Source organism: Hyaena hyaena, unplaced genomic scaffold (assembly GCF_003009895.1).
Source record: "Hyaena hyaena isolate Hyena2069 unplaced genomic scaffold, ASM300989v1 scaffold_1217, whole genome shotgun sequence".
Taxonomy (NCBI): Eukaryota; Metazoa; Chordata; class Mammalia; order Carnivora; family Hyaenidae; genus Hyaena; species Hyaena hyaena.
Window position 1 is genome coordinate 161,485 of NW_024081822.1, and position 12,380 is coordinate 173,864.

The window sequence follows — 12,380 nt, forward strand, 5'->3', positions numbered from 1 at the left end:
GTTGTCCAGTTTGTTGGCATATAGTGTCCTAATATTCCCTGATAATTGTTTGTATTCTGAGGGGTTGGTTGTAATCAGACCATTTTCACTCATGATTTTGTCTATTTGAGTGCTCTCTCTCTCTCTCTCTCTCTTTTTTTTTTTTTTTGAGAAGCCTGGCTAGAGGTTTGTCAGTTTTGTTTATTTTTTCAAAAAACTGACTCTTGGTTTCATTGATCTGTTCAACTGTTTCTTTGGTTTCTATATTGTTTATTTGTGCCCTGATTTTTATTCTTTCTCTTCTTTTACTGGGTTTGGTGTGCTCTTGTTTCTCTCCCTCTAGTTGCTTTAGGTGCGCTGTTGGATTTTGCACTTGTGCTTTTTCTAATTTCTTGAAATAGGCCTGGAGTGCCGTGTATTTTCCTGTTAGGAATGCTTTCGCTGCATCACATAGAGTTTGGATTGTTGCATTCTTATTTTCATTTGTTTCCATATAGTTTTTAATATTCTTCTCTAATGCCTGATTGGCCCATTAGTGCTTTAGTAGGCTGTTCTTTAACCTCCATGTTTTGGGGGGTTTTCCACACCTCTTCTTGTGATTCATTTCGAGTTTCATAGCATTGTGATTTGAAAGTGCATGGTATGATCTCAATTCTTTTACATTTATGGAGGGCTGCTTTATGTCCCAGTATGTGATCTATCTTGGAGAATGTGCCATGAGCACTTGAGAAGACTGTGAATTCTATAGCCCCAGGATGTAGAGTTCTAAATATATCTGTCAAATCCATCTGGTCCAATGTGTCATTTAAGTCCATTGTGTCTTTATTGATTTTCTGTCTAGTTGATCTTTCCATTGCTCTAAGTGGAGTATTAAAACCCCTGCTATTAGCACGTTCTTATCCATAAGATTGTTTCTGTTTTGATTAATTGTTTTATGTATTTGGGTGCTCCCATATTTGGTGTATAGACATTTGTAATTGTTAGCTCTTCCTGATGGATAGACCCTGTAATTATTATATAATGCCCTTCTTCATCCTTTGTTACTGACTTTCCTTTAAAGTCCAGCTTGTCTGATATAAGTATAGCTACTCCAGCTCTCTTTTTGACTTTCTCTAGTATGATAGATATTTCTCCATCCACTTACTTTCAATCTGCATGTGTCCTCCATTCTAAAATTAGTTTCTTGTAGACAGCAAATAGTTGGATTTTGTTTTTATACCCATCTTCTACCCTCTGTCTTTGATTGAGACATTTAGTCCATTTGCATTCAGTTTTATTATTGAAATATTTGGGCTTAGAGTCATTGGGCCGTTTGTGGGATTCATGCTTGTGATCATGTCTCTAGCATCTTGCATTCCTTGCAACATTTCCCTCGGAGAGTCTCCCTCAGGATTTCTTGTATGGCTGGTTTAGTGGTGACTAATTCTTTCAATTTTTGTTTATTTTGAAAGACTTTTATCTCTTCTTCTATTCTGAATGACAGGCTTGTTGGATAGAGGATTCTTGGCTGCCTATTTTTTTCTGTTCATTACATTGAAGATTTCCTGTCATTCCTTTCTGGCCTGCCACGTTTCAGTAGATAGGTCTGTCACCACTCTGATAGGTTTCCCTTTGTATGTTAGGGCCCTTTTCACCCTAGCTGCTTTCAAAATTCTCTCTTTGTCCTTCTATTTTACCAGTTTCACTATGATATGTCATGCTGAAGATCAATTCAGGTTACGTCTGAAGGGAGTTCTCTGTGCCTCTTGAATTTCAACATCTACTTCCCTCCCCAGGTTGGGGAAGTTCTCTGCTATAATTTGTTCCAGGACTCCTTCAGCACCTTTCTCTATCTCTTCCTCTTCTGGGATTCCTATGATACAGATATTGTTCCATTTGATTGTATCGCTAAGTTCTCAAACTCTCCATTTGTGTTCCTGGATCAGTTTATTTACTGGATCACTTTATCCCTCTGTGTCCCGAGCGGAGGTTTTTCTCTTCTCCAGCGACAGGGACAGTGTCTTAAGCAGTTTCGGTAACTCTTTCACCCCTCTAGATTCACTGCGGCTCCCCGCAGAGGGGGATCCCCCTCCCCCAGTGTCTCTGATCCCAGCCCGATTTTATCTTCCCATTTCACACTCATGTTATAAGGTTTTGTCAGCGGACTCTGTCTCCTTTTCCTCCCAAACTCCTGGATTCTGTAAGGGTTCCTATGGCCTCAGGCCTTCTCCAGGTGATATATGGGGACGAGTGAAATGTACGGAGTTTCCTACTTCTCCGCCATCTTGCCCTCCTCCTGGTTTTATGCTTTTACACTGTCCTTTGTCTTTTGGGATTTTTCTTTTTTCATTTATTTTCTTCTTTTTTAATTTTTATTTATTTTTATTTTTATTCTTTGTCTTCGCTCCTTCTTCATCTTTTTCTTCCTGTTCATTCCTTTTTTTCTTTTTCTTCTTCCCTTTCGGTTTGCAGGTTTGTTGGATTTGTCTGTGTGTTTGTATACCTTTGTTCCCTGTCTGTTGGTCTGTTTTCTTTTCCAGGGCTACCTCAAGAAACAAGACAAAGTACGCATGGTGGAGAGTCTGAAGTACCACTAGAGTAGGGAAATAAAATAACCAAGGTCTCAAGAAGAGAAACCAAGAGACATCATTCAAAGAACACTTCTGAACTGACAGGCCCTGAACAGTCAAAGAGCCTTCTTTAATACAGCAGTACTCACAGGTGCATAGTGCATAACAAGCTTTTACAACTAACAAGAGATAGAAAACTAACCAAAATGATGAAACAGGAAAAACTCTCCACCAAATAAATTCCAGGAAGAATGGACAGCTAAAGAACTGCTCCAAACAGATATAGGCAACATAACTGAACAAGAATTTAGAACAATAGTCATAAAATTAATCACTGGGCTTGAAGAAGACATGGAAGACATCAGAGAAACTATTGCTACAAAGACTACAGAGCTCAAAAATAGTTGTGATGAATTAAAAAATGCTATAAATGAGATGCATATTAAAATGAAGGTGTCCAATGCACGGATTGAATAGGTAGAAAGGAGAATAAGTGATTTAGAAGATACAATTATAGAAAAATAGGAAACTGAGAAAAAGAGAGAAACACTGATCCAGGAACACAAAAGGAGATTATAAGAGCTCAGCAAGACAATCAAAGGGAACAATATCCCTCTCATAGGAACTCCAGTAGAGGAAGAGAGAGGGAAAGGCGATGAAGGTGTCCTTGAACAAATTATATCAGAGAACTTCCCCAATCTGGGGAAGGAAACAGACTTTGAAATCCAAGAGGCACAGAGAACTCCCCTCCGACGTAACTTGAATCGATCTTCTGCATGACATATCATAGTGAAAATGGCAAAATATAAAGACAAAGAATTCTGAAAGCAGCTAGGGATAAAAAGGCCCTAACATACAAAGGGAAACCTATCAGAGTGGTGACAGACCTATCTACTGAAACTTGGCAGGCCAAAAAGCAATGGCTGGAAATCTTCAATGTGATGACAGAAAAAATAGGCAGCCAAGAATCCTCTATCCAGCAAGCCTGCCATTCAGAATAGAGAGATAAAAGTCTTTCCAAATAAAAAAAAAAAAGTGAAAGAATTCATGACCACTAAACCAGCCCTACAAGAAATCCTGAGGGGCATGCTATTGGAAATGTTGCAATGGACACAAGGTACCAGAGACACCACCACAAGCATGAGTCCCACAAAGGACACTATGACTCTAAACCCATATTTTTCAATAATAACACTGAACGTAAATGAGCTAAACGCCCCCAGTCAAAAGACATAGGTTACCAGAATGGATAAAAAAACCAAAATACATCTGTTTGCTGTCTACAAGAAACTCATTTTAGACCTGAGGACATTTTCAGATTGAAATTAAGGGAATAAAGAAATATATATCATGCTACTGCAAGTCAAAAGAAAGCTGGAGTAGCTATACTTACATCAGACAAACTAGACTTTAAAGGAAAAGTAGTAACGAGGGATGAAGAAGGACATTATTTAATAATTACAGGGCTGATCGGGGTGGGGGAAAGTGCAAGGGGGTTGATGGGCATGGAGGAGGTTATTTGTTGGGATGAGCACTGGGTATTATATGGAAACTAATTTGACAATAAACTATTGAAAAATAATGAGAAAAAAGAATAGATCCGGTATTTTGTTGAATGATTTTTCTGCATCTATTGAGTGAATCGTGTTTTTTATCCTTTCTTTTATTAATGTGGTGTATCACACTGATTGATTTGCAAATATTGAACCAGCCTTGCATCCGTGGAATAAATCCCACTTGATCATGGTGAATAATTCTTTTAACATTCTGTTGAATTCAATTTGCTAGTATCACTTTGGGAATTTTTGCATTCAGGTTCATTAAGGATATTGGCTGGTAGTTCTCTTTTTTAGTGGGGTCTTTTTCTGGTTTTGGAATCAAAGTAATGTTGGCCTCATAGAGTGAGTTTAGAAGCCTTCCTTCCATTTCTATTTTTTGAACAGTTTGAGAAGAATAGATATTAACACTTCTCCAAATGGGTGATAGAATTCCCCTAGGAAGTAATCTGGCCCAGGACTCTTGTTTGTGAGGAGGTTTTTGATAGCTGATTCAATGTCTTTGCTGGTTATGGGTCTGTTCATATTTTGTATTTTTTCTTGTTTCAATTTTGATTTTTGTGAGTTTTCAGGAATTTGTTCATTTCTTCCAGATTATCCAGAGTTTTGGCATATCTTTTTTCATAGAATTCTCTTATAATTGTTTTTTTTTTAATCTAATGTCCAGCCCCCCTCACTGCCCACAGCCCACGGGTCAGGAGGCTGGGCAATGGTTCAAGGCTACGAATCCTCTGGCATGGCTCCAGTCTGAGAGGCCCACAGACAAGGGCCTGCCATTAATCAGTGTCCGCTCTTATAACTGTTTTATATTTCTGTGGTGTTGATTGTGATCTGTCCTATTTCATTTGTGCTTTTTTCTTTTTGGGTGCTTTCTCTTTTCTCTTTGATAAGTCTGGCCAAGGGGTTATCAATTTTATTTATTCATTCAAACTACTAGCATTTAAGTCATTTATCTGTTCTACTATTTTTTGTTTGTTTGTTTTTGTACCATTTATTTATTTTCTAATCTTAATTTCCTTTCTTGTGCTGAATTTAGGTGTTATTTGCTGTGCCTTTTCTAGATTCTTTAGGTGTAAGTTTAGGTTATGTATTTGGGACCTTTCTTGCTTCTTGAGATAGGCCTAAATTGCAAAGTATTTTCCTGTTAGGACTTCCTTTGTTCCACCCCAAAGGGTTTGGACAGCCATGTTTTCATTTTAATTTGCTTCCATATACTCCTTTATTTATTTAATTTCCTGGTTACCCCATGCATTTTTTAATGAGATGTTCTTTAATCTACATATATTTGAGGGCTTTCTAACTTTTTCTTGTCGTTGACCTCAGGCATCATAGGGTTATTATCTGAAAATAGGCATGGTATGATCTCGACATTTTTGTACCTATTGAGGGCTGATTTGTCACCCTCTATGTGATCTGTCCTGAAAAATGTTCCATGTGCCTTCTGTAAAAATGTGTATTCTGCTGCTTTAGGGTGAAATATTATGAATATATCCATTAAGTTCATCTGGTCCAATGTCTCATTCAAAGCCATTGTTTATTGATTTTCTGTTTAGAGGATTTGTCCACTGTTCTAAGTGAGGTATTAAAGACCCCTACTATTATTGATTTATTATCAATGACTTTCTTCATAGCTGTGTATATTTGGTGTTTCAAGTTAGGGGCATGAATATTTACATTGTCAGATTTTCTTGATATTTAGATATCTTAATCATGACATAGTGACCTTCTTCATCTCTTGTTACAGTCTGTGTTTTAAAATCTAGTTTGTATGATATAAGTATAGCTTCTCCGATTTTATTTTCCTCTCCATTAATATGATAGGTGGTTTTATACTCACTTTCAATCTGCAGGTGCCTTTAGATTTAAAACAAGTCTCATGTATCCAGCGCAGAAAGGGATCAGAATGGATTCTGATACACTATGTCTTTTTTAATTCATCCTGACTAGTTCTTAGGTCTTTGATTTCTGCAGTTAAGGATTCTCTGGTGTCTTCTATGCTTTCTTCAAGGCCAGGTAGTAGTCTTATGATTGTTGTTCTAAATTCTTGATCAGATATATTACTTACATCTGTTTTGAGCAAGTCTCTGGGTGTGATTGCTTCTTGACCTTTCTTTTGGGCAGAATTGCTCCATCTTGTCATTTGGGGCAAGTTTCTGTCTTCTGTGTATTTATTTATTTATTTTCTTAAATAGTTTATTGTCAAGTTGGTTTCCATATAACACCCAGTGCTCATCCCCAACAAATGCCCTCCTCCATGCCCATCACCCCCTTTCCCTCTCCCCCACCCCCATCAGCCCTCAGTTTTTTTCAGCATTCAAGAGTCTCTCGTGGTTTGCCTCCCTCCCTCTCCCGAACTATTTTTCCTCTTGATTTTCAGTATACTCAGCGCATGGAAGGGGCTGCTTGTACTGTTCTTCTGAAGGAGTGACCTGATGTGTTAGATCAGAGTCAGTCTAGCTCAAAGCAGTTTCCAGGCATGGAGGTGGGTGGTGGGGTGAAGCCCAGTGTAAGCATGCCTTATCCCCACTGGGGACCACTGTCCTGCACTCTGAAGTCACATTGTATTGGTGTTGGGGTGAAAATGGTGCCACCGCAATCTCTCATCCCCATCAAGGGATCTCACAGCCTCTGCTGTTCAAGTAGTCCTCACAGAATAGTAAGATTAGTCAGCTCTCCCTATACCACAGCTCTCCTCCATTTTATCTTTGGTGCACTACTGGGATTCAAAACTCGAAGTCTTAAAGAACCCAGCACAGAGTAGACCTGCCCCCTTCATCTGAAGTAGAGCCTCCCCATGCTGTGTCTATCCTTTTCCCAGAAAAACTGTTTTAAACCTGCGTGGTGTGCAGAATGTATGCTGTAGCACAGCTAAAAGCAGCCAAAATGTTACATGCTCTCTGAATGTGCCTCTGTCCCCTGCTGATGAAAGAACTTATGCTAGTGCCTACAGCGTCCTTTGTTCTTGTAGAGACAATATACCCTTTTCTAAAAGTACACCAGGAAGGAGAATGTTTTAACCTAGTGTGCCCTGGAGATCCTTACACCTTGCTATGCAATACCGGAGCAGCTGCATCCTTCTCTTCAGGAGTGCACACCACAGCTCTACCATAGAGAAAGTTAGGCACCAAAAACTCACTTTGAATTCCTAATGCTGTTTTCAAAAGAAGAAAAAACCTTGAGACACTCAGTACTTCTCACTTCCCAATCTGTGGTCCAGAAAAGTTTTCCTCTTGTGTGAATTCGATGTCACACTCTCTCAACTCCTCTCACTTTATCTCCTTTTTGTCTCTACAAGAAAAGTGTTCTCTTCCCTCCACCAAGCTACAGTTTGTCTCTTCCCCAATTCACCTCCATGTACCTTTCACCTGCCATGTTGCCTCCCTCCAGCCATGGACATACTTCTGCCAGTCTCTAGATCAACTTCCTGGATGTTCTAAGTGAGCTGACTTCAATTCAGCTGTGTTTGTGGGATAAAGAACGTCTATAGACTCCTACTTCACCATATTAACTCCTTCTTCCTATTAATAATTACTTTAAATGTAACTGATATAAATGATCTAATCAAAAGATATATATTGGGGGAAATGGATACCAAAAATCAAGACCTATCTCTATGTTTCTACAAGAGACTCAGTTCAGACCTAAGGATGAATACAGACTGAAAGAGAAGGGATAGAAAAACATTCACCATGCAAATTGAAGCAAAAATTAAATGCAGGCAACAGTTCTTAGACAAAATAAACTGTAAAACAAAGATTAGAACGAGATACCAAGGGATTACATAACGATAAAGGAATCAATCCAACATGAGTATATAAAAAAATGTAAATATCTACACACCCAACACTAGAACACCTAAATACATAGAGGAAATATAAACAGATATAAGGAAAGAAACTGAAAGTAATACAGTAATAGTAGGAGACTTTAACACTCCAAATACATCAATGAATAAATCACATGTAAAGAAAATCAATAAGGAAACAATATCTTTGAATGACACATTGGGCCAGTTAACCATAAAAGCCATATGCCAAACATTCCATCCCAAAACAAGATGATAGACATTCTTTTCAAATGCACATAGAACATTCTCTAAAATATATCACATATTAAGCCATAAAATATGCCTTAGTATGTTTAAGAAAACTGAAATCATATCATGGATCTGATCACAATGGTATGAAATAGACACACGGAGGCTAAACAACATGATACTGAACAACCAATTGGTCAATAAGTCAATGAAAGATGATCCAAAAAAGTAGAGACAAATACATTGAAAATACAATGGTTCAAAATCTTTAAAACACATCAAAGGAATTCTATAAAGGAAGTTTATTGCAATACAGGCCTACCTCAAGAAACAAGACACAGCTCAAGTAAACACTCTAACTTTCCACCTAAAAGAACCAGAAAAAGGACAAATAAAGCTCAAAATGGTTACCAAAAAAAAAAAGGGCAGAAAGAAATGACATGGAGAGCTAAATAATAGAAAATAAATCAATGAGGGACGCCTGAGTGGCTCAGTCAGTTAAGCATCCGACTTCGGCTCAGGTCATGATCTTGCGATTTGTGGGTTCGAGCCCTGCATCGGGTTCTGTGCAGGCAGCTCAGAGCCTGGAGCCTGTTACGGATTCTGTGTCTCCCTCTCTCTCTGCCCCTCCCCTACTCATGCTCTGTCTCTCTCTGTTTCAAAAATAAATTAAAACTATAAAAATTTTAAAAGAAAATAAATCAAGGAAAACAAAGAACAAGAAAAACATAAACAAAATTGGCATACCCTTGGTCAGATTCATTGACGAAAAAAGAAAACGGTCTGAAATGAATAAAATCAGAAAGGAAATAGAAGTAACAACTGACATCACAGAAATACAGACAATTATAAAATAATACTTTGAAAATTGAAATGTCAATAAACTGAACTAAAAATGAATAAATATGTAGAAATATACAATTTTCCATATCTAATCAAAAATGAAATAGAAAATCTGAACAGTCTAATTACAAAATAATTGAATCAGTAATAAAAAAACAAAAAGTTATTCAAAAACAAAGGTTCAGGACCAGAAGGATTCATGGGTGAATTCTAAGACACTTAAAGAAGAGTTAATACCTATTCTCCTCAAACTATTCCAAAAATTAGAAAAGTAAAGACAGCTTCTAAATATATATTTTGAGGCCAGAACAACCCTGATACTATAACCAGACAAAGATACCACACAGAAAGAATACTATAGGGCAATATTCTTAGTGAAAAGAGATGCAAATATCCTCAACAAAATAGAGTGAATACATCTCAACATAATAAAGGCCATATATGAAAACCCACAGCTAACTTCATACTCAATGGTGGAAAGTGGAGAGCTTTCCCTCTACTGTCAGGATGTCCACTCTCATTACTTTTATTGAACATAACTGGAAGTCCTAGGCACAGCAATCAGAAAAGAAAAATAATAAGGGGCATTCATATTGGCAAAAAAATAGACTGTCAGTATTTGCAGACAATATGATACTATGCATAGAAAATCCTAAGGGCTTTATGAAAAAAATACTAGAAGTAATAAACAAATTCAATAAAGGGGAAAGTTACAAAACTAATATTCAGAAACTGGTAACATTTCTATACACTAATAATAAAGTAGCAAGAAGAGAAATTTTTAAAAGTCACTAATTACAATTGCAACAAAAAGAATAAAATACCTAGAAATAAACTTAACCAGAGGTGAAAAACCTATACTCCATAAACTCTATGACATTGATGAAAGGCGTTCAAGATGACACAAATGGAATAATATTCCATGCTCATGGATTGGAAAAATTGATATTGTCAAAATTTCCATAATGCCCAATTTACAGATTCAATGTTATCCCTATCAAAATCCAATAGAACAAATAATACCAAATTTACATGGAGTGACAAAAGACTCTGAATAGAAAAAGCAATCCTGAGAAAGAGGAGTATAGCTGTAGACCTCACAATTTCAGATTTCAAGATATACTAAAAATCTGTACTAATCAAAACAGTATGCCACTGGCACAAAAAGAGACACATTGATCAATGGAACAGAATAGATATACCATAAATAAATTCATGATTATATGGTCAATTAATCTATGGCAAAGGAGAAAGAATATAAAATGGGAACAAGAAACATTTTTCAATAAATAGTGTTTGTCAAACTCTAAAGCTACATGTAAAAGAATGAAACTGGACCAAGTTCTAAGACAATATACAAAAATAAATGCAAAATGAATTAAGGACCTAAATGTAAGACATAGACCCATAAAACTAGAAGAGAACGCATCAATAATTTCTCTGACATTGACCATAGTCACATTTTTTTCTAAATATGTCCCCTAAAGCAAAGGAAACAAAAGCAAAAATAAACTATTGAGACAAAATAAATATAAAAAAAATACATAGCAAATAAAACCATCAACCAAACAAAAAGACAACATACTGAATGGGAGAAGATATTTGCAAATCAAATATTAAATAATGGGTTAATATTCAACATATAAAGAATTTATTGAACTCAATACCAAACAAACACCAAACAATCTGATTTTAAAATGTACAACACCTGAGTAGATATGTTCCAAAAAGACATGTAGTATGGCAACAGATACAAGAAAATTTGCTCAGCACCACTAATCATCAGAAAAATCCAAATCAATCACAATGAGATATCACTTCATACCAGATAGAATGGCTACAATCAAAATAACAAGAAATAACAAGTGTTGGTGAGGATCTGGAGAAAACAGAAAACTCATACACTGTCTGTATAATGTCTGTACATCTTGTGGATGGAGTGAGGAAAATACTATGGGAGTTTAACAAAAAAAATGATACAATAATTCCACTACCAGATATTTACCCAACGAAAACGAAAACAGTAATTCAAAGAGACATATGCACCCATGCTACTAATAAATATGCAAAAATAAAGAGAAAATAATCCAAATATATTACTAAAGAATATCAGCAAATTGTGAAAGAGGGAAAGACAGGAAAAGATCAGAGAAAATCTTCAGAAGCAACCGCAAAACAAGTAATAAGATGGCAATAAATGCAAGTATATCAATAATTACTTTGAATGTAAATAGACAAAATGCTCCAATTAAAAGACATGGAGAGGCAAAATGGATTTTAAAAAAGAGCCATCTATATGCTGCCTAAAAGAGACCCATTTTTAGACATAAGGACACCTGACGATTGAAAGTGAGGGCATGGAGAAATATCTATCCTGTAAATGGAAGTCAAATAAAGTGGAGTAGCAATACTTTTATGGGGAAAAAATATACTTTAAAACAAAGACTGTAAGGAGACAAAGAAGGAGACTATCTAATAATAAAAAAGGTATAATTCAACAAGAATATATAACAATAGTATATATTTATGAACATAATATAGGAACACCCAAATACATAAAACAGTGAATGACAAACATAAAGGAACTAATGGATAATAATACAATAATAGTAGGGAACTTTAACACCATACTTACATCAATGGACATATCATCTAATCAGAACATCAACAAGGAAATACTGACTTTGAATGACATACTTGACCAGATTAATTTAACATATATTCAGATCATTCCATTCTGAAACAAAAGAATACACATTCTATTGAAATGCACATGGAACATTCTCCAGAATAGATCACATATTATCCCACAAAACAAACCTCAATAAATTCAAGAAGATTAAAATTATACCATGCATGTTTTTTGACTACAATGCTATGAAACTATAAGTAAACCACACACACACACAAATCAGGAAAGTCCACAAATACATGGAGGTTAAACAACATACTTCTAAACAATAAATGTGTCTATGAGGAAATTATAGAAGAAATGAAAATCTACGTGGAAAAAATGAAAACACAATGCTCTAAAACTTTTGGGATGCAGCAAAAACAGATCTAAGAGGGAAGTTTATAGGTACTAGCTTACCTCGAGAAGCAAGAAAAATCCTGAAAGAACAACCTAAACTTGCACTTAAAGAAGATAGAAAAAGAATAAAAAAAGCAAAAGCTAAAACTAACAAAAGGAAAGAACTAATAAAGATTAGAGCAGAAATAAATGAGATAGAAACTAAAACAAACAGAAAACACGCAATAGAACAGATCAATGAAACCAGGAGGTGGTTCTTTCCAAAAAATCAATAAAATTTATAAATCATTAGCCACACTTAGCAAGAAAAAAGAGAAAGGACTGAAGTAAAACACAAATGATAGGATGCCTCGGTGGGTCAGTAGGTTAAGCATTTGACTCTTGAT

General features: G+C 36.0%; 1 non-coding gene across 1 annotated transcript; it reads right to left on the minus strand.

Annotated features, from left to right (window-relative positions):
- Positions 1-4,741: 4,741 nt before the first annotated feature.
- Positions 4,742-4,875, minus strand: LOC120224548. Its single transcript, XR_005526604.1, has one exon. It is a non-coding gene; the product is annotated as a small nucleolar RNA SNORA42/SNORA80 family (small nucleolar RNA).
- Positions 4,876-12,380: the final 7,505 nt, after the last annotated feature.